Here is a 22230-nt window from a genome sequence, read left to right on the forward strand (position 1 = left end):
ACAAATAAGACCAAATAATACAGGAAGGACGAAGCAACAGGAAGCAGTTCGATCTCTCTCCAACTGGCTCTCGTCTCATCACACCTTGAGGAAACGGTGCTGGTAAAAGGCGATTGGAAAACGTCGAGGCCTATACACAGCCCCCCTATACCTAAAAGAACAAAAGCAACCCCAAGCCCTTTCTTAAGAGAGGGAGAGGATCGATATCTGAACACTGAAGGAGAAAAGTGCGAAGAAGAGAAAGGAAAGGTGAGAACAGGTGATGGCGTTGTGATGAGGTAAGGTGAAAGGAAAGGGAGATAAAAAGAGGAACGGGGAGGAGGGGAAAGAGGAGAGAATGAAGAGAGGAAAGGGAGAGAGTAGAGAGGAGAGTATGAAGAGAGAAAAGCCTAACGAACATTCAGAGGAGATGAAAGAAGGATGAAAAAAAAAGGAAGCGAAAAATGAAAGAGAAAAAAGGTGAATGAAAATACGATCTGAAAAGTGTATGGATATTGCGCGTGAATCCTCCATGGACGTGCACACACACACACACACACACACACACACACACACACACACACACACACACACACACACACACACACACACACACACACACACACACACACACACACACACACACACACACACACACACACACACACACACACGCAGGGAGGAATCAATAAAATAAAACGAAAAAAAAGTAAAACATCTAGAACAGAGGAGCGTACACCATGTTAGAGGGAGAAAAACACGCTTCGCACACACACACACACACACACACACACACACACACACACACACACACACACACACACACACACACACACACAGCCAGACAGATTGATAGCGAAAAAAAAAAATCCATCCCGGGAACAAACAAGCGAGGCCTCAGAAGCGAGTGAGAGCGGCAACAACAACAACAAGGGATCACTTCTTTCCTCTTATCACACTTTACGCCTCACATTACCGCTCCCACGCACACACACACATACACACACACACACACACACACACACACACACACACAAACACGCCGCCTGAAGAAGCACCCTGTCCACTAACTGAATGAGGCGAGCTGTTTGTGTACGTGTGTGTGTGTGTGTGTGTGTGTGTTTACTGGTGGACTTTACACACACGCAGAATCAAGATCAAGGAAGTGGAATATATTTGCGATGGTTCCTATTCATCTATTTTCCATCTGACCAAAGTCGCAATCAAATTAATTAATGGTTGATGTGTGGGTGACTAGTCGTGGTTAATGGATGACATGTCGGACATCAAGCCAGTCAGCGCCTTGCCAAACACTCTGGCGCATCGACAAACGTACGGCAAGACTTCACGGTCACGGTGTTTTAATGTGAACCACCTGGCTGAGTTCCTGGTGTGTGTGTGTGTGTGTGTGTGTGTGTGTGTGTGTGTGTGTGTGTGTGTGTGTTTATCTATCTATCTTCCTGTCTATCTATATGCCATCGTTTTGTCTATATCTGTTCGTTTTCAGGTCAAAATTATCAGAAAATGACACAAATAATAAGGTCAGTAATTCTGGAAAGGAAAAGCAATAAGATCACCTTTCTCCTTTTTACTTTCACTTTATACTTTTTCTTTATCCTCTTTTCCTTTCCTTTCTTTCCTTCCTACCTGTCTCTCCCTTCCCACACATCCTCACTGACATTTCTCTAATACCCTTTCCAATCTACTCATCTCATTCACCTGCTCTGTACTCTACCGGACTCCCACGGGCCAATCCTGCTACTCCTCCGCCTCCAACATTACCTTAATTAACTATGTATTCTTGTTACCTGTAGGGCCATCACACCACCTGTTTCTCTTCTCACCAATCTAAGCCTATCTGGCTGGTCTTGCCTCCTGCTATACCTCGCTTCCTGCAACAGTCCCTCTCCTAAAGACTCCTGCCCCTTCCCCTCCCAGAGTCTATAGCCTGTTCCTCCTAGTCTGCCTCCTCTCTCTGTTATATTTTTTACTCTTTTCCTCTCTCCGTTCCTCACAGCACCACCTGGAGAGCCCAACCCCAAGCCCTTTCTTAAGAGAGGGAGAGGATCGATATCTGAACACTGAAGGAGAAAAGTGCGAAGAAGAGAAAGGAAAGGTGAGAACAGGTGATGGCGTTGTGATGAGGTAAGGTGAAAGGAAAGGGAGATAAAAAGAGGAACGGGGAGGAGGGGAAAGAGGAGAGAATGAAGAGAGGAAAGGGAGAGAGTAGAGAGGAGAGTATGAAGAGAGAAAAGCCTAACGAACATTCAGAGGAGATGAAAGAAGGATGAAAAAAAAAGGAAGCGAAAAATGAAAGAGAAAAAAGGTGAATGAAAATACGATCTGAAAAGTGTATGGATATTGCGCGTGAATCCTCCATGGAAGTGCACACACACACACACACACACACACACACACAAACACACACACACACACACACACACACACACACACACACACACACACACACACACACACACACACACACACACACACACACACATCATCACGCAGGAGGAATCAATAAATAAAACGAAAAAAATTAAAACATCTAGAACAGAGGAGCGTACACCATGTTAGAGGGAGAAAAACACGCTTCGCACACACACACACACACACACACACACACACACACACACACACACACACACACACACACACACACAGCCAGACAGATTGATAGCGAAAAAAAAAAATCCATCCCGGGAACAAACAAGCGAGGCCTCAGAAGCGAGTGAGAGCGGCAACAACAACAACAAGGGATCACTTCTTTCCTCTTATCACACTTTACGCCTCACATTACCGCTCCCACGCACACGCACACACACACACACACACACAAACACGCCGCCTGAAGAAGCACCCTGTCCACTAACTGAATGAGGCGAGCTGTTTGTGTACGTGTGTGTGTGTGTGTGTGTGTGTGTGTGGACTTTACACACGCAGAATCAAGATCAAGGAAGTGGAATATATTTGCGATGGTTCCTATTCATCTATTTTCCATCTGACCAAAGTCGCAATCAAATTAATTAATGGTTGATGTGTGGGTGACTAGTCGTGGTTAATGGATGACATGTCGGACATCAAGCCAGTCAGCGCCTTGCCAAACACTCTGGCGCATCGACAAACGTACGGCAAGACTTCACGGTCACGGTGTTTTAATGTGAACCACCTGGCTGAGTTCCTGGTGTGTGTGTGTGTGTGTGTGTGTGTGTGTGTGTGTGTGTTTATTTATCTACCTTCCTGTCTATCTATATGCCATCGTTTTGTCTATTTCTGTTCGTTTTCAGGTCAAAATTATCAGCAAATGACACCAATAAGGTCAGTAAATTCTGGAAAGGAAAAGCAAATAAGATCACCTTCTCTCCTTTTACTTTCACTTCTATATTTTTTTCTTTATCCCTCTTTTCCCTTTCCTTTCTTTCCCTTCCCTTACCTGTCTCTCCCTTCCCACACATCCTCACTGACATTTCTCTAATACCCTTTCCAATCTACTCATCTCATTCACCTGCTCTGTACTCTACCGGACTCCCACGGGCCACTCCTGCTACTCCTCCGCCTCCAACATTACCTTAATTAACTATGTATTCTTGTTACCTGTAGGGCCATCACACCACCTGTTTCTCTTCTCACCAATCTAAGCCTATCTGGCTGGTCTTGCCTCCCTGCTATACCCTCGCTTCCTGCAACAGTCCCTCTCCTAAAGACTCCTGCCGCTTCCCCCTTCCCCAGAGTCTATAGCCTGTTCCTCCTAGTCTGCCTCCTCTCTCTGTTATATTTTTTACTCTTTTCCTCCCTCCGTTCCCTCACAGCACCACCTGGAGAGCCTGACAGGTTAATTGGGCGTCACTCAACACGTCCCAGCACAACCGGTTATTGAGGGAAAAGAGGCTTCATATTTTTTAACACACTATCGGCTTTTCTGTGTGCTTGGGTAAGGTTGACTGCCTGTATGAGTGTGTGGGGGGAGGGTAGTGTGTGTATGTGTGTGTGTGTGTGTGTGTGTGTGTGTGTGTGTGTGTGTGTGTGTGTGTGTGTGTGTGTGTGTGTGTGTGTGTGCGCGTGCGCGCGTGTGTGTGTGTGTGTGTGTGTGTGTGTGTGTGTGTGTGTGTGTCCCGAATAGAGGTCAAAGGAGTGGCCAAAAAGAGAGGTCAATTTCGGGAGGAGAGGTGTCCTGATACCCTCCTCTTGAAAGAGTTCAAATCGTAGGCAGGAGGAAATACAGATGAAGGAAGATTGTTCCAGAGTTTACCAGCGTGAGGGATGAAAGTGAAGATGCTGGTTGCATCTCATAAGGGTTTGGACAGAATAGGGATGAGCAGTAGAAAGTGTGTCGTGTGCAGGCGGGCCGCTGGAGAGCATGCAGTTAGCAAGTTCAGAAGAGCATTCAGCATGAAAACATCGATAGAAGATAAAAAGAGAGGCAACATGGCGGCGGAGTTTAAGAGGTAGAAGACTATCAGTATGAGGAGGAGAGCTGATGAGACGAAGAGCCTTTGACTCCACTCTGTCAAGGAGAGCTGTGTGAGTGGAGCCCCCACACACATGAGATACATACTTACTTCTATCTTCTATCGATATTTTCATACTGACTTCTCTTCTGAACTTGCTAACTGCATGCCTCCCCCCTTCCCGCGGCTCCGCTCCACACGACTTTCTACTCATGCTCATCCCTATACTGTCCAAATCCCTTATGGAAGAGTTAACCAATATCTCCATTCTTTCATCCCCTTCACTGGTAAACTATGGAACAGCCTTCCTTCGTCTGTATTTCCTCCTGCCTATGACTTGACCTCTTTCAAGAAGAGTGTATCAAGACACCTCTCCACCCGAAATGGACCTCTCTTTTGGCTGTCTTTACTTTTATCTTTTATGGGAGCGGCGAGTAGCGGGCTTTTTTTTGTCCCCTTTTTGTTGCCCTTGAGTCATGTCCTCTGATGTAAAAAAAAATACACTTATAGTACACACGAAGACCAGCCCTGACGCAATCTTACACTCCCTACGGAAACTGTCTTCAAAAATGTGTTTGTTTCTGGTTTTCAAGCATCGATCGTTTCCCATCCCAAGAAAAGATTCCGGGCAGACTTTTGTTCCTGCGAGTAAAGTGGGACCGTTATGGCCTCCTCTATGCCTCCAACCTGCCGTCAGTTCATCTCGCCACATAATGTGACGGGACCTCAACTGGAGAGGAAGGAGGGGGAGGGGGGGATAGACTGCCTGCTAGTGCCTTGTCTCTCTACGCGGAGTGCCAAGTCACCCGTTCCCTCATTTTATTTATATAAGTCAATTTAAGTCTGACTCTTGGTGACGTAAGAAAAGAGTGTCCGTGAAATACCGCTTCGCTTTTCCATTTATTATTCGTTTAGCCAAGACGCAGTGGGGTGACCAAAAAAATTGCTAGTGACATATCCCATGAGCAAAAGCGACGTGACTTGAAAGGGCCTGTCCGGGTTGCTAGACTTGCCGTATCTCATGTGTGAGGAAAAACGTAACCAAGACTTTTTTCCGTTTGTTACAGTGTGCGGAAGGCCCTCAACAGCGTGACGTAGATGACAACATAACACACAGACAGACACATACAGACACAGACAGAAACACTATCCCTCTCCCCTCTTTTGCTCAGTCTATCTACCTCTCCCTCTTTCTCCACTAAGGAATGACTGAGGGGGAAAAGAATGTGTACGCAGAATAAGTCGCGGGAATTCTCAATGAAAGGAGAAGGAAAGACCGCGAAGAATGGAGAGGAGACGAGAGATTACATTATACAAAATCTCCTGGAATCCTCCCCCTTTGTGGCACTCTTAATGAGTTTTGCCTTTTGAGCTAAGGACGTCCTCCATGCAGATATAAGGTCACAAGGGGGGGAGTGGGAAGGGAAGGGGGAGAGAGAGAGAGAGAGAGAGAGAGAGAGAGAGAGAGAGAGAGAGAGAGAGAGAGAGAGAGAGAGAGAGAGAGAGAGAGAGAGAGAGAGAGAGAGAGAGAGAGAGAGAGAGAGAGAGAGAGAGAGAGAGAGAGAGAGAGAGAGAGAGAGAGAGAAAGGAAAGAAAGAAAAAGAAAGAGAAATTTATTTACTGCCTTTTGTCTAACCTTGTATAAGATGGCAAACTAGTGTGTGTGTGTGTGTGTGTGTGTGTGTGTGTGTGTGTGTGTGTGTGTGTGTGTGTGTGTGTGTGTGTGTGTGTGTGTGTGTGTGTGTGAACGGGCGCTCCTATACTGAGGTACGAGGAGTATTTTCAATCCCATTTGGTGGCTCCAGTGGCCGGCTATATATAGTCCAGCCTAAAGAAGACCACTTCATATCTTCCATCCCAAGTTAGTGCCGAGACGTGGATTCATGCACCTCACCTGCCCACCAAACCTCACTTCTTCTTACCTGCCCCACTTTACCCCACCTCACCATACGTCTACCCTTCTCACCTTATGCTGTCTCCCCTCCTCACAGCTCCATCTTCCCACCTCTCCTCATCTCACCTTACCTTACCTCGTCCCATGTAATATCATCTCCCCTTCTCACAGCTTCATCTTCTCACCTTTCCTCATCTCACCTTACTTATCTCATCTCATGTCATCTCCCCCCCTCAACGATTCAACTTCCCACCTCATATCCACCGCTCACCTCTCCTCACTGCTGTTAATACCACTGCCTCAATGTGACTCATCTCTCAACTCTTCTTCCGTCTCCTTTTCCTCCTCCTCCTCTCTCTTTAGCTTCAACATTCCCGTCTTCGCCACTTCCTCCTCCTTCTTTTCCACTAGTTTCTTCATTCTCAGTTCTCGTCCTCTTCCTCCGTCTGCTGCTCCTCCAAAACACACTAAAGGTCATAACGTGTTCTAACCGATTTATTCACTCTCCCCATGTTTACTGCCATCTTGCCGTTTGTGTCTCCATTTTATCTCCTCTGCTTTAGCCTATTTCCTTTTCCCTTTCATCACTAATCTTCTGATATCCACATTGCTCCTTATGCACTACACCTCTCTAAAAAAATATTTGACTAACTCTGTCTCCTTCACTGTTTGTTGGTATTATGATAAAAGACGAATTAGGGGGGAGAGAGAGAGAGAGAGAGAGAGATATAGAGAGAGAGAGAGAGAGAGAGAGAGAGAGAGAGAGAGAGAGAGAGAGAGAGAGAGAGAGACGAGTTATTTCTTTTAATCAGACAAGCTCTTAAAGGTATTCCATCCCCAAAATAAAACAGATAGACATGCTTCGGTGGGTCTATTTTTTTTTTTTTTGTACACCCTGTAATACCCATGGACTAAGTAAAGCTCAGGAAAATGATAGTTAATAAGGTTTTTGTTCTTATAAATACTTCATGACGATTGTGTTGTCTGATCTTGCTAACTTATTTCTTTGGCTAGTGAGTGAGATAAAATGGCGGTGAACGACGTTGTAGTGATAGCAGTAGTAGGTGAAGGAGAGGTAGTGATAGTGAAAGCAGGAGGAGGAGGGTAATATCAGAAAGTGCAGGAACATGATTGCAGCCAAAGTAAGAAAGAGGGAGACGAATACAAGTGGATGAGAATGAGAAGAGAAAGACAGGAGGATAAGGAGAGACGATATATGCTTCTGGAGGAGCCTAAAAAAATGATGCAAATTGGCCGCTGTGACACCATACCAACACCAGACCATAAGAAACTGATACTTGTCCCACCAGGTTACTGCAGCCGCTTTATGTGTTTTGTTTGCCGCACTCCTGCAAAAATACCCCGTCACTTTGTCTTCCTGTCATTACATTCGCTCATCATGGCGGAGTGTAAGGTGAGAGAGAAACGAAGTCATAAGGTAGTTTTTTTTTTTAAGTTTGGCCTATGGCGCCGGTTGAGGACTGGTGGAGAGGGGATGGGTTGGTAATGGGACTGGTGGAGAGGGGAAGGGTTGGTAATGGGACTGGGGGATAGGGGAAGGATTGGTAATGGGACTGGTGGAAAGGGGAAGGTTTTGTAATGGGACTGGTGGATAGGGGACGGGCTGGTAATGGGACTGCTGGATAGGGGAAGGGTTGGTAATGGGACTGGTGGATAGGGGAAGGGTTGGTAATGCGACTAGTGGATAGGGGAAGGATTGGTAATGGGACTGGTGGAGAGGGGAAAGGTTGGTAATGGGAATGGTGGATATGGGAAGGGTTGGTAAAGGGACTGGTGGATAGGGAAAGGATTGGTAATGGGACTGGTGGAGAGGGGAAGGGTTGGTAATGGGACTGGCGGAGAGGGGAAGGGTTGGTAATGGGACTGGTGGATAGGGGAAGGATTGGTAATGGGACTAGTGGATTGGGAAAGGATTGGTAATGGGACTGGTGGATAGGGTAAGGGTTGGTAATGGGACTGGTTGAGAGGGGAAGGGTTGGTAATGGGACTTGAGGAGAGGGGAAGGATTGGTAATTGGAATGGTGGATAGCGGAAGGGTTGGTAATGGGACTGGTGGAGAGGGTAAGGGTTGGTAATGGGACTGAAAGATAGGGGAAGTGTTGGTAATGGGACTGGTGGATAGGGGAAGGATTGGTAATGGGGCTGGTGGATAGAGGAAGGGTTGGTAATGGGACTGGTGGATAAGGGAAGGATTGGTAATGGGACTGGTGGAGAGAGGAAGAGTTGGTAATGGGACTGGTTGATAGGGGAAGGATTGGTAATGGGACTGGTGGATAGGGGAAGGGTTGGTAATGGGACTAGTGAATAGGGGAAGGATTGGTAATGGGACTGGTGGATAGGGAACGGGTTGGTAATGGGACTGGTGGAAAGTGGAAGGGTTGGTAATGGGACTGGTGGATAGGGGACGGGTTGGTAATGGGATTGGTGGAGAGGGGAAGGGTTGTTAATGGGACTGGTGGATAGGGAACGGGTTGGTAATGGGATTGGTGGAGAGCGGAAGGGTTGGTAATGGGACTAGTGTATAGGGGACGGGTTGGTAATGGGACTGGTGGAAAGGGGAAGGGTTGGTAATATGACTGGTGAATAGGGGACGGGTTGGTAATGGGACTTGTGGATAGGGGAAGGAATGGTAATGAGATTGGTGGAGAGGAGAAGGGTTGGTAATGGGACTGGTGGATTGGGGTTAGGATTGGTAATGGGACTGGTGGATAGGGGAAGGGTTGGTAATGGTATTGGTGGATGGGGGAAGGATTGGTAATGGGACTGGTGGAGAGGGGAAGGGTTTGTAATGGGACTGGTGGATAAGGGAAGGATTAGTAATGAGACTGGTGGATAGGGTAAGGGTTGGTAATGGGACTGGTGGAGAGAGGAAGGGTTGGTAATGGGACTGGTGGATAGGGGAAGGATTGGTAATGGGACTGGTGGATAGGGGAAGGGTTGGTAATGGGACTGGTGGAGAGGGGAAGGATTGGTAATGGGACTGATGGAGAGGGGAAGGGTTGGTAATGGGACTGGTGGAGAGAGGAAGGGTTGGTAATGGGACTTGTGGAGAGGGGAAGGGTTGGTAATGGGACTGGTGGAGACGGGAAGGGTTGGTAATGGGACAGGTGGGTAGGGGAAGGGTTGGTAGTGGGACTGGTGGAGAGAGAGAGAGAGAGAGAGAGAGAGAGAGAGAGAGAGAGAGAGAGAGAGAGAGAGAGAGAGAGAGAGAGAGAGAGAGAGAGAGAGAGAGAGAGAGAGAGAGAGAGAGAGAGAGAGAGAGAGAGAGAGAGAGAGAGAGAGAGAGAGAGAGAGAGAGAGAGAGAGAGAGAGAGAGAGAGAGAGAGAGAGAGAGAGAGAGAGAGAGAGAGAGAGAGAGAGAGAGAGAGAGAGAGAGAGAGAGAGAGAGAGAGAGAGAGAGAGAGAGAGAGAGAGAGAAAGGTCATATTATATTCTCTGTATTAATGATTCGTTTATGCAGTGATAATTTTATATGCCAAGTGTATTAACCTTCTGTGTGTGTATAACCTTCCGCTTCCAGGGATTCACGATTTACCAACCGCCTTTTTTCTTTACCTCTCACTTTCTTTTCATCCTCCGTACCTAAAGTCTTTCCTCCCTCTCTTCCCCTCTTCCTCTATCTCTCCCTTTATTCCTTCCTTTTCTCCCTTGTTCCTTCTATCTTATTGTACCCTCTCTCTCTACTCCTTTCTTCCTTTTTTTCTCTCCTCCCTCGTTCTTCCATTCCCTTCTCTTTCTCTCCTCTCTCTCTACTCCTCTCTTTCCCTCCACTTCTTCCTTTCCTCTACCTCTCCCTTTATCCCCTCCTTACCTCACTCTTTTCTTCCATTCCCTTTCTCTTTCTCTTCTCTCTCTCTCTCTACTCTTCTCTTTCCCTCCTCTTCTCCCTTTCGTCTATCTTTCCCTTTATCTCCTTACCTCCCTCGTTTCCTCCACCCACTTTCTTTTTCTTTCCTCTCTCTCACTTATCTCTTTCCCTCCTCTTCCTTTCCTCCCCATATCCCCTCCTAACCTCCTTCCTCTCCCCCATCTCTTCCCTCTTTTCCTCCTCTCTTTTTTCTGCTCATCTTCCTTTCTTCCCTCCAGCGGCGCCTCTCTCCACCTGCTCCATCCACCTGTCGTATAGAGTTCCCGAATTGCACTCTCAGATTCACCTGGCTGCACCTCCCTTGCAGAGGCTTGAAGTAATCTCACCTGTATTGAGGCTTACCTGTTCACGGGGGGCTTAAATATATATGAAAAAAAAAGTGAAAGGGAACACCGACCCCCCTCCCACCCAACCCACGCATTCTCCTACCACGCAATGATCCCGGAACAAAGAGGAAGAAAGAAGAGGAAGAAGAAGGGATTTTTTTTTGGGGGGGGGGTGAGGGGGGCGGGGCCTAGGCTGAACACTTATCCCACGTAATGAAGTAAAAAAGAGAAAAAAAACGTGAAAAAGCCATCCATCTTTCCCCTTAATTATGGCGGTAACCTTAACGTGCATGCGTGCGAGAGGAGGTAATGTGTCGTGATTAGGGTCGTGAGGTAGTTATCGGCTGCCTGATGACTCGAGGGGGTGGGGGGTACTTGGGCCGGGGGAGGGGTGTGGGAGGTGTGTGTGTGTGTGTGTGTGTGTGTGTGTGTGTGTGTGTGTGTGTGTGTGTGTGTGTGCAAAAGGTCTTGATCATGTGCGCTGATGACGATGTGGTATGGTCTTGGTGGTTTCGTGGTGGTGATAATGGTGATGGTGGTGATGGTAGTGGTTGGCGCGTGCATTTCGGGTCGTGCTGTGCGGCGGTGGTGGTGATGATGGTGGTGGTGATGGTGGTGATGGTAGTGGTTGGCGCGTACATTTCGGGTCGTGCTGTGTGGTCGTGGTGGTGATGATGGTGGTGATGGTGGTAATGGTAGTGGTTGGCGCGTGCATTTCAGGTCGTGCTGTGTGGTGGTGGTGGTGATGATGGTGGTGGTGATGGTGGTGATGGTAGTGGTTGGCGCGTGCATTTCGGGTCGTGCTGTGCGGCGGTGGTGGTGATGATGGTGGTGGTGATGGTGGTGATGGTAGTGGTTGGCGCGTGCATTTCGGGTCGTGCTGTGTGGTGGTGGTGGTGATGATGGTGGTGGTGATGGTGGTGATGGTAGTGGTTGGCGCGTGCATTTCGGGTCGTGCTGTGTGGTGGTGGTGGTGATGATGGTGGTGGTGATGGTGGTGATGGTAGTGGTTGGCGCGTGCATTTCGGGTCGTGCTGTGTGGTGGTGGTGGTGATGATGGTGGTGATGGTAGTGGTTGGCGCGTGCATTTCAGGTCGTGCTGTGCGGCGGTGGTGGTGATGATGGTGGTGGTGATGGTGGTGATGGTAGTGGTTGGCGCGTGCATTTCGGGTCGTGCTGTGTGGTGGTGGTGGTGATGATGGTGGTGATGGTAGTGGTTGGCGCGTGCATTTCGGGTCGTGCTGTGTGGTGGTGGTGGTGGTGATGGTGGTGATGGTAGTGGTTGGCGCGTGCATTTCGGGTCGTGCTGTGTGGTGGTGGTGGTGATGATGGTGGTGATGGTAGTGGTTGGCGCGTACATTTCGGGTCGTGCTGTGTGGTCGTGGTGGTGATGATGGTGGTGATGGTGGTAATGGTAGTGGTTGGCGCGTGCATTTCAGGTCGTGCTGTGTGGTGGTGGTGGTGATGATGGTGGTGATGGTGGTAATGGTAGTGGTTGGCGCGTGCATTTCAGGTCGTGCTGTGTGGTGGTGGTGGTGATGATGGTGGTGATGGTAGTGGTTGGCGCGTGCATTTCGGGTCGTGCTGTGTGGTCGTGGTGGTGATGATGGTGGTGATGGTAGTGGTTGGCGCGTGCATTTCGGGTCGTGCTGTGTGGTGGTGGTGGTGATGATGGTGGTGATGGTAGTGGTTGGCGCGTACATTTCGGGTCGTGCTGTGTGGTCGTGGTGGTGATGATGGTGGTGATGGTGGTAATGGTAGTGGTTGGCGCGTGCATTTCGGGTCGTGCTGTTTGGTGGTGGTGGTGATAATGGTGGTGGTGCTGATGGTGGTGGTTGGCGTGTGCATTTCGGGTCGTGCTGTTTGGTGGTGGTGGTGATAATGGTGGTGGTGGTGATGGTGGTGGATGGCGTGTGCATTTCGGGTCGTGCTGTTTGGTGGTGGTGGTGATAATGGTGGTGGTGCTGATGGTGGTGGATGGCGTGTGCATTTCGGGTCGTGCTGTTTGGTGGTGGTGGTGATAATGGTGGTGGTGGTGCTGATGGTGGTGGTTGCGGTGTTATTGTTGTCGGGTGCATGTCGCGTCGTGTCATGAAAGCGAGCTCCGCGTTGCCAAAATACGAAATGGTAATTAAACTCCATCGGTCCGGCTTCTGTTTGGTGCAGGAAGACCATCAAATCATGAACACACATTAATCTCGTTCATTTCCGGCGCAGCTATAACGTATGCACCCAACTTTACCTTTACTACGGCCTAATACCTCCACGGCCCATTCGTCAAGGGAGCAACGTAAATACACTGAAAGACCGGCCACAGTGATCACCCTCAAATGTGCTCGGTAATCAGATTTAAACTAGTGCATAATAGAGACACAAAAACAACTACAACTTTCCTTTACCTTCACTACGGTCTAATATCTCCACAGCCCATTCGTCAAGGGATCAACGACAAAGGATGGAGAGTGGGAACAAGAGGATGTAAGCGTTTCATCCCCCACCAAAAATTTGAACTAGAGCATCACAGAGACAGGAAAATAAAATAAAAACTCTTCACCCGAAATTGACCTCTCTTTTGGCCCCTCTATTTCTTTATAGGAGCAATGATTAGCGGTATTTTTTTTGTTTCTACCCTTGAGCTACTGACTTCACTGTAAAAAAAAAAAAACACATCAAACACCCATGAGGATGACAGAGGTACAGTATCAGGCACAGTTTAAAAAGTAACCCAGTCAAGATAATGCGCGAGAATAAAAGCGCTAGTATGCTCACGAGATAAAGCAAGTTACATGACAACTAAAATCCCAGGTATGTTAATGCTCGGAGTGGGAGGTAGGTCAGCACACAATGCAACCCGGCCAGCAGAGATCGTGACCCCACACTGCACTCCGCACCCTTGCCTTATTGCCTTCCCTGATAAAAATAAATTAAACTCGTGCATAATAGTGGCAGAAAAAGAAAAAAAAAACATATCAAACACCCATGAGGAAGGAACAGTAAGTTATGCACAGTGTAAGAAGTAACCCAATTAATTAAGATCATAAACGAGAATAAAGGCGGTATTATGCTCATGAAAGAAGGAAGATTAGTGACTGCAACAATGCCAGGTGTTTTACTGCCCGAAGTGAAAGGCAGGTCAGCACAGATCGTGACCCACACTGCACTCGCGCCCCCGCCTTACTACCTCCCCTGACAAAAAAAAATTAAACTCGAGCATAATGGTGGCAGAAAAGAAAAGAAATTATATCAAACACCCATGAGGACAGCAGAGTAAATTAGACCGTTTAAAAAGTAAGCTAATTTCGATCATGAACGAGATAAAAGCGCAATTAGGCTCACGAGAGAAGGCAGATTAGTGACTGTAACAATGCCAGGTGTTCTAGTGCTCGGAGTGGGATGTAGGTCAGGGCACAATGCAGGCCGGGTAACACAGATCGTGACCCCACACTGCACTCGCACCCCGCCTGCTAATGCCTCCCCTGACAGCCGTTATTAAGGGCTTAACGAAGTAAATCAAGATAACGCTCTTAGCAATTAAAATGATGTTTCCCGTTCACGCGTCCGCACGCACACGCATACACACACACACACACACACACACACACATATACACAAACACAAACACATACACATACACATACACACGCACACGCACACGCACAAGCCCACCCGCCCACACACACACACACACACACACACACACACAATGCCTCGCCAGACGTAGTGTCAAGCACGAGCACCGTCCAAACATAATATGCCTGACATTTTGGAGTGACAATGAATTTTATGAAGACATTTTAATTTGTTACTATCTTAATTATAACCCGCATGAGCACCGCCTTATTTACCACTACCTCCACAATACCTTCAACTTCGAAACGGCAAAAATAACACCCACAATACAACCCCATTCATCACTATCAACACACCACAATATTCACCACGACAGTAATAACTCCCACCATCACAATTTTCAACCGCAACCTGCTTTACATCCGCATAACGAACTCACTACTCACAATTGTTGCCACCGCAGTCATCACACCTGACTCTTCATTCCTGCAACAGTCACCACCATTATCGACTCACCACCCCCGCCACCATCACCACTACCACCTGACACCAACCACACCACCAAACATCACCAATATCATAAGTCACCTCCAACCGTCATTACATCATCATAAGTCTGCAATCATGAATCACCACCGTACTCAACACCCCTACCACCATCACTGCATCACCACATATCATAATCCACGCCAATCAACACCAAAACAACATACAAAAGCACCTCCACCCGTCATTTCACCACCTCCATAACTTGCAGACCCCAACCACCACCACATCAATCAACGCTACCCCCTTCCACCACCACCACCACCACCACCGCCTAACACAGCGGCGCAACAAGGCTTTACGAACCATCAAAAAGACCGCGAACAATGGGGCCTTGACGGGGCTCCTTAACCCTTAATTAATGGCGGGCGGTCAAGCCTCGACGCTCTTGACGGTTTTCACTTCCTTCTCTTTTACGAAAAATGAGAGAGGAAAAGGAGGAAGAGGAGAAAGAGGAGGAGGATTTCGGTGGGTGGAGGGAGGGTGCATGGGTGAGGGCGGCGGGTGGAGGGGTGCAAGAGGGGGTTAGGTAGCGAAGTAAACACGGGTGACGTCATTCAGTGTTGTCACATTATGGGAGGGAGCGCTGGCGAGCCGCTATTTATACCCGCTCCTTGCAAGACGCGCCCTGATTGGCTAACTGTGGCCTTCACCTGCAATTTTGTCTCATAGGAACTCAGTGTTTTTGGCGCAATCAGGGCACCGGGTCACTTCACGAGTAAATAGATGAGGAACACACAAACACACAAACTGACAATATCTACGCATTACGGTAATTACAAGCATGAAATGGAGACCTTACGTGGTGACAGGTTTCCCTCGCATAAGAGTGCTTTGTTTTTCGTACAAATTCAAAAAGAAAACCAAGTGGGAGGAAACATGAATAGCATTATGCACTCATACAGGGAGTAAAACAAGCCTAATAAAACTGAGTATCGGTCGCATTTTCCATCCAATCCTACTACTTACTATCCGGTCAAAAGAAATAGACGCAAAGAAACAGACTCGACTACAAATGTGAAAAAAAGAGAACCATAAAGGAATCACGCATAAATAAATAACCACGAAACCGGGAAGACAACAAGTGAAAATAATAAAGACAGTAAATAAGCACACACCAGGGCGAAGAGGCAAAATAATATAGTCACCGTCGGAGGAGTGTTACCACGCAGCCGTCATCGACATAACTCACAGACATTCAAAAAAGACCAATCGACATGTTTATCAATGGCGAGAGGAGGAAGGAAAGCGAAAAATAATGAGAGAGAGAAAGAGAGAGAGAGAGAGAGAGAGAGAGAGAGAGAGAGAGAGAGAGAGAGAGAGAGAGAGAGAGAGAGAGAGAGAGAGAGAGAGAGAGAGAGAGAGAGAGAGAGAGAGAGAGAGAGAGAGAGAGAGAGAGAGAGAGAGAGAGAGAGAATGTGTTTGCTACAAGTTATTTTATATCCTGTCCCTTGTTTTCATCATTAGGACGGACACATTTCTCCCCGCGGGCCTGACTTGACAACCCTTTCAGGTAACCCGGCGAGGCAAATCCGTGCAGGTGTTCCCGGGCGACCCAGCCAATGAATGTCAACGTCGGACACGCTCTGGTGGGCGGCGAGAACCCAGGGAGGATAGGACAGCAAGCCGCCTCATGCATACACTTGTGGCGTCAGAGGTTAAGGAAGGGAACCTCAAAAAACAATCATAAATGACCTCAGACGCTTTCGGCTCTCACAGCGAATAGTTCAAAAGGTCACTCTCCTGAATTCTTGTTTTGAGCAGTTTTTTCCCATTATTATTTTTTGTCCTTGAGCTGCTTCCTTTGCCGTAAAAAAACATTCCCTTAACAAGCTCCACTGTATAGAACTGGACGTAACAGAAAATTAATCGTAGGTAAACCGTCGTAGCTAAGATTATATTAACAATTTATATCGTAATAATGTCATGTTTATTTTCTCATTATCTATTTTGCTTTCGTTCATAATATTCGTCCGTCCTTCGCCTTACTAATCGAAATATCTATTGTTAGTCACTTAGGGTTATAGTATTAAACATTTCGTCGCTCAAGCACACACATATGACAAGGCTTTCGAAGGGGTTGGTTGTGGACTTTTCCGTGGGCAGTGCTATGACCCTGGTGTTAATCTGACCCTTCTGTACCTTCTTCTTCTTTCGGCTGCTCCCTTCAGGGGTCGCCATAGCGGATCGTTCTCCTCCAGTGCGCTGTCTTCTGCTTCTTCTTTTGTTGCACTCACCACTTGCAAGTCTACTTTCACTGCGTCCAAAAACCTTCTTTCTGGTCTTCCTCTCTTCCTCCTGCCGGGTAGGTCCATCTCTAGAATCCTTGTACCCACATACTCCTCGTCCTTCCTCTTGACATGCCCAAACCACCTCAATCTTGCCTCTCTAGCTTTGTCTCTAAACCGACGTACATGTGTTGTCCCTCTGATGCAATCGTTCCGGATTTTGTCCATCCTCGTCACTCCCAAAGAAAATCGAATATTTTCATTTCCGCTACTTCCAACTTCACCTCCTGTCTTTTCGTTAGTGGTACTGTTTTCATACCGCACAGCATGGCTGGCCTCACTACAGTTTTGTAGATCTCTTTTGTTTTAGCAGAAACTTTTCTGTCACATAAGACTCTTGCCACCTTCCTCCACCCATTCCATCCAGCCTGCACTCTCTCTTTAACCTCTCTGTCACACTCTCCATTACTCTGTATCGTAGAACCCAAGTACCTAAATTCGTCAACCTTTGCTATTTCCACACCTTGTAGCCGCATTGTCTCCTCGACGTTTCCGTTAAGACCCAGGTACTTCGTCTTGGTCCTGCTTACCTTCAATCCTCTTCTTTCCAATGCGTATCTCCATCTCTCCAGCTCTGTCTCCATTTCTTCCCGCTTTACCCCACAAATCACGATGGCGTCTGAGAACATCATGGTTCGCGGGGCTTCTTGTCTGATCTCATCGGTCAGTCTGTCCATTATTATTATAAACAACAAAGGGCTCAAAGCTAATCCTTGGTGCACGTGGTCCTTCTTCTGTACCATGAACCTAAAAACACTCAAGAGAACCCAGTTGATCTAGTTTTTGGCCTTTGGAAATAGTTGATGTGAGAGGCGATCCCGTCTAAAAATACCAACCTTAGTCTCTCAGTGGGGATGGAGGAAGGGAATGTACAAGAATGGGGATAAAGAAAGGGAAAAGAGAAATGGGGATAAAGAGAACAGATAATGAAGGATAGAGGTAAAGAAATGAAGAATGGAATAATGCAAAATAAAAGACTGATAAAGCTGTGCTACTCAAAATGCTGCTTCTGTAAAGGGAGTAAAGGAAAGGGGTAGAGTAAAAGGGAGAGAGGAAGGGAGTAGAAGAATGGGGATAAAGGAAGGAAATAGGGAAATTAAATTAAATAAAAGTCAGTCATTTTATAAGTCTCGCCAAGCCACTGTCTTAATTAATTAGTCAGTTGTGAAGCAGTATTTAGCGGCACTATTATATTGTAGACGTAACAGTAGTAGCAACAGTATTATTATTGCTGGGCGTGATGGGTAAGCAGATACACAGTGAGTGTAGAGAATGAGATAGTAATGAAAAGAAACACATCAGCTGGGGTCCGCGCCGCCCCCGCCCTCTCCAGGGAGTGGGCGTGTGGGCGGCAAGGCTCTCCAGCTGTTACCCCCTCGGTGCGCTTTGGAGGCGGGAGTCGGGTGGGCGGCGGATGACAAAGATGATTCACTGGTTAAGAAACTTGCCATATGAGAAAGACTTAAACAATTATTCTTGCAATCTCTACAAAGGCGAAGGGTGCGAGGAGACTTAATCGAGGTTTGTAAATGGATGAAGGCCCTTAATAAGATTGATATTAGTAAGATACTGGTGGCAAGAGGGCCTACGTAGAGGGCCTAAATAAAAACCTCAGACGCTTTCGGATATCACAGCATGTATTTCAAAAGGCCACGACGGAGACCAATCTGGGGCTCATGAGTCTTATATCACGTTCATAGTGCAGAAGCCTTGTCACACCATCACTAGGCTCATAAAACTACCCATGGAAATGCTGTCTCAACCCCAACGAAAGCCTTATTAACTGTGGGTGTGTAAGTTTGAAAATATGGGACCAAGCTGAGTAACCCAAGCTTGCCCGCATATATAAATATATATATATATATATATATATATATATATATATATATATATATATATATATATATATATATATATATATATATCTCTCTCTCTCTCTCTCTCTCTCTCTCTCTCTCTCTCTCTCTCTCTCTCTCTCTCTCTCTCTCTCTCTCTCTCTCTCTCTCTCTCTCTCTCTCTCTCTCTCTCTCTCTCTCTCTCTCTCTCTCTCTCTCTCTCTCTCTCTCTCTCTCTCTCTCTCTCATTATTGTGCTGAAAGATGAAATGAAAAGGAAAGTAAAAATCACGAGGAAAAGTCATGTGAGGGATTGTGTTTGCGTCTCCCTTTGTCTTCCATGTTTTCGCGATTTTCCTCTTCGATTTTGAGGCCGAATTTTTCATGAGGGAATTAATCGGAATAGAATTTATGTGAGAGGAGCAGACGCCATGAATAATGTTGATTGTGTGGAAAGACTATACCTCTGTCCGCTGACGTCACGCGCAAACACACACACACACACACACACACACACACACACACACACACACACACACACACACACACACACACACACACACAACACACACACACGCACACACACACACACGCAAATAACCTCTACCCTCCCACTCCCTCCTCTTCCTCCACTGCACTCACTCACCCACCTCTCCACACCACCACCACCTCCTCCTCCTCCTCCTTCTTCTTCTCTTCCCTTCATTTCTCACAGTCTCTTCCTCCGTCCCTTCCTGCCGTCGCCTCTTCCTTCTCACTTTTATCTATGTATCTTCCTTTCCTTTCCGTCGCTGATTTTTCATCCTACCTCTTTTCTTCTCGCTTTCCTGCCTACGCCCATCTAGCTCTGTCACCTCTCCCTTGCGTCTCAGTCAGTCAGTTAGTTCGTCAGTCAGTCACTTTCTCAATGCCACTCACTAAGACTCTTACTCCCTGCCACCTCCTATCGATCTGCTACAGTCGCAATTTCGCAGTCACTCAAGTTACTCAGTCAGTCGATCTCTTGACCCTCCATCTATTCATTAATTTGTCCAACTGTCCATCTGCCTGCCTGGGTCTCTGTCTCACTCTTGGTCTTGGTCTTGTGCGCTCTCTCTCTCTCTCTCTCTCTCTCTCTCTCTCTCTCTCTCTCTCTCTCTCTCTCTCTCTCTCTCTCTCTCTCTCTCTCTCTCTCTCTCTCTCTCTCTCTCTCTCTCTCTCTCTCTCTCTCTCTCTCTCTCTCTCTCTCTCTCTCTCTCTCTCTCTCTCTCTCTCTCTCTCTCTCTCTCTCTCTCTCTCTCTCTCTCTCTCTCTCTCTCTCTCTCTCTCTCTCTCTTTGCAACTCTTATATCACCATCACTACCCTCACGCCTACACGCCCCCCCTCACCCTCACCGTCTGTACGTACACACACACACAAGCCCCCCCTTCCCCCTCCACACACTCACACACATTCCTTGCACCACTTGTATCCACGTCGCTTGCAAAGGTAGATGTAGTCGAGTCCATGTTTCGTCATCTCTGCTTTTCCTCAACCCTTTAAGAAATGACTCACAGCCCCCCGCGTCCCTCTTTCTCCACCTCCTTCAGGCCACCGTACAGATAAACATCTTCGGACACGTGTCGGTATTGTCAGACCCTTCCGCTCCTCATACCAACTATTTCCAAAGGCCGAAAAGGAGACCAGTCGGGTTCTTATGAGTATTTGTTTAGGTTCATGGTCCAGAAGAAGGATCAAACTGCCACCAGTCATCAAACTACCCCAGTTATTATGAGTCGTTATTTAGGTTCATGGTCCAGAAGAAGGATCAAACTGCCACCAGGGTCATCAAACTACCCCTGTTATTATGAGTCGTTATTTAGGTTCATGGTCCAGAAGAAGGATCAAACTGCCACCAGGGTCATCAAACTACCCCTGGAAATGCCCAAAACTCCTACGAAACCCTAGTCAAATATGTGTGCTTGGGTGCCGAGATGTTTAAGAATAAGACCCACCACGCGAGCACTTCATGAAAATGCAAATACAAACAAACTCAAGCCTATAACACAAACAACACACTGACACTTTGCATTCTGTCACGCCAGCATTAACGTAAACATCCGCTATAATGGTGGTCTAAAACAGGGCTCACGACCTTCAACACCGAACACCTAAACGCTGACTCATACCTTACTCTATATTCCTGGTTAATAATAATAATAGCGCGCCGGCAATTACTAAGCCTCACCTGAGAGTATCACCTGTGTGGTTTGCGAAAGGCTCCACTTCACACCCCGATATTATACAACATTTACTTTTAAAGAATAGCACTCGTCTGGATTTTATGATTTCCAATATTTTTCGACACTTTCACAAATTCCTTCACATAACTTCAGATTAATCGTGTCTCAAGTGGACAGTTACACTAATTTGTTTTCCTTCCTCATTAACACTCCACAGGATGATTGGACGCGCCGAGACGAGAGCCTTGGCGCTCCACAAACACTTCCCGCGCGATTCACACCATCACAGAGACTCGCAATCACCTCACCACTTGAAAGCAACGAGTGCAATGGAGTGCCAACCTTGGATACCACCGCAACCTCGCTCCCTCCACTCCTTAATTACCCACACGTCTCCAAAGCACAACCTCCTCCTCCTCCTCTTCCATCATCCTCCCACTCCATTTTTCTGCTTGAAGATTTGCTTGTTTGTAAACTTGCTTGAAGCCGCGTAGAGAGAGTGCCAGTCTACATGAGCCACGGCCCAGAGGAGTGTTTATGAAAGGTTGAAGTTCTGTTGACGGTCCGCGCTGCACCTCATCGTTAAGTATAAGTTCCCTACGAGAGAGTTCTTGGGCAAGGTGCGGGAGGAACGAAGGCCAAACACTGCTCGAGGTGCCCTGCGTCCTCCCCAACAGGTGGCACTAGACACAGTGCCACCCAGTGTCATTAGTAAGGTGTGACAGTCCCTCGCCTCACCTGCTGCCGACGCCACCTTCACCACCACCACTGTCGCTGCCACTACCTCCGCCAAACAGTGATGGAGCACCAAACTCCTGCTTCTCTCCCCTGCCATGTTACTCGTTGCGGGGGTGTTTTAGCTAATGTTACTGCTCCTGGTGGTGGGGTGGAGGTAGCAGTAGTAATATGATAAATGAAGAGACAAAGAGGAAAAGAAACAAAGAAAAAAGCATGAAGAAGGCCAAAAAGAATAGAAGAAAAAAAGATATATAAATAATCACTTATTATGATAATTATAACTATGATAACAATCATAAAGATTTTTTTTGGCTATCATTATTGCTCTTATCATAATTATATGAATAAAATAACCTCAACACTATAACGGTCCTCACCATCCACTCCCAAGTTTCAGGCCGCGAAGAGCCGCGGGATCAAACCGAACCCACGGAAAAGGCAAGACCTTTTTGAGGGGGAGACCAACCGGTAAGGGGCTCACACCTCACACACGCACCACTACTGTTGCCGCTC

General features: G+C 47.2%; 1 protein-coding gene across 2 annotated transcripts in view; it reads right to left on the bottom strand.

Annotated features, from left to right (window-relative positions):
• Positions 1-21732, bottom strand: part of LOC126996581 (uncharacterized) — a 76453-nt gene extending 54721 nt beyond the window's left edge. Inside the window, exon 1 of one of the 2 annotated variants that reach the window (XM_050857177.1) lies at positions 20985-21732. The gene's annotated coding sequence lies outside the window, so the exon portion shown is untranslated. The remainder of the gene's footprint in view (positions 1-20984) is intronic. The other variant, XM_050857178.1, reaches the window with a different exon arrangement.
• Between the last annotated feature and the right edge of the window lie 498 nt (positions 21733-22230).

Source organism: Eriocheir sinensis, chromosome 10 (assembly GCF_024679095.1).
Source record: "Eriocheir sinensis breed Jianghai 21 chromosome 10, ASM2467909v1, whole genome shotgun sequence".
NCBI classification, from domain to species: domain Eukaryota; kingdom Metazoa; phylum Arthropoda; class Malacostraca; order Decapoda; family Varunidae; genus Eriocheir; species Eriocheir sinensis.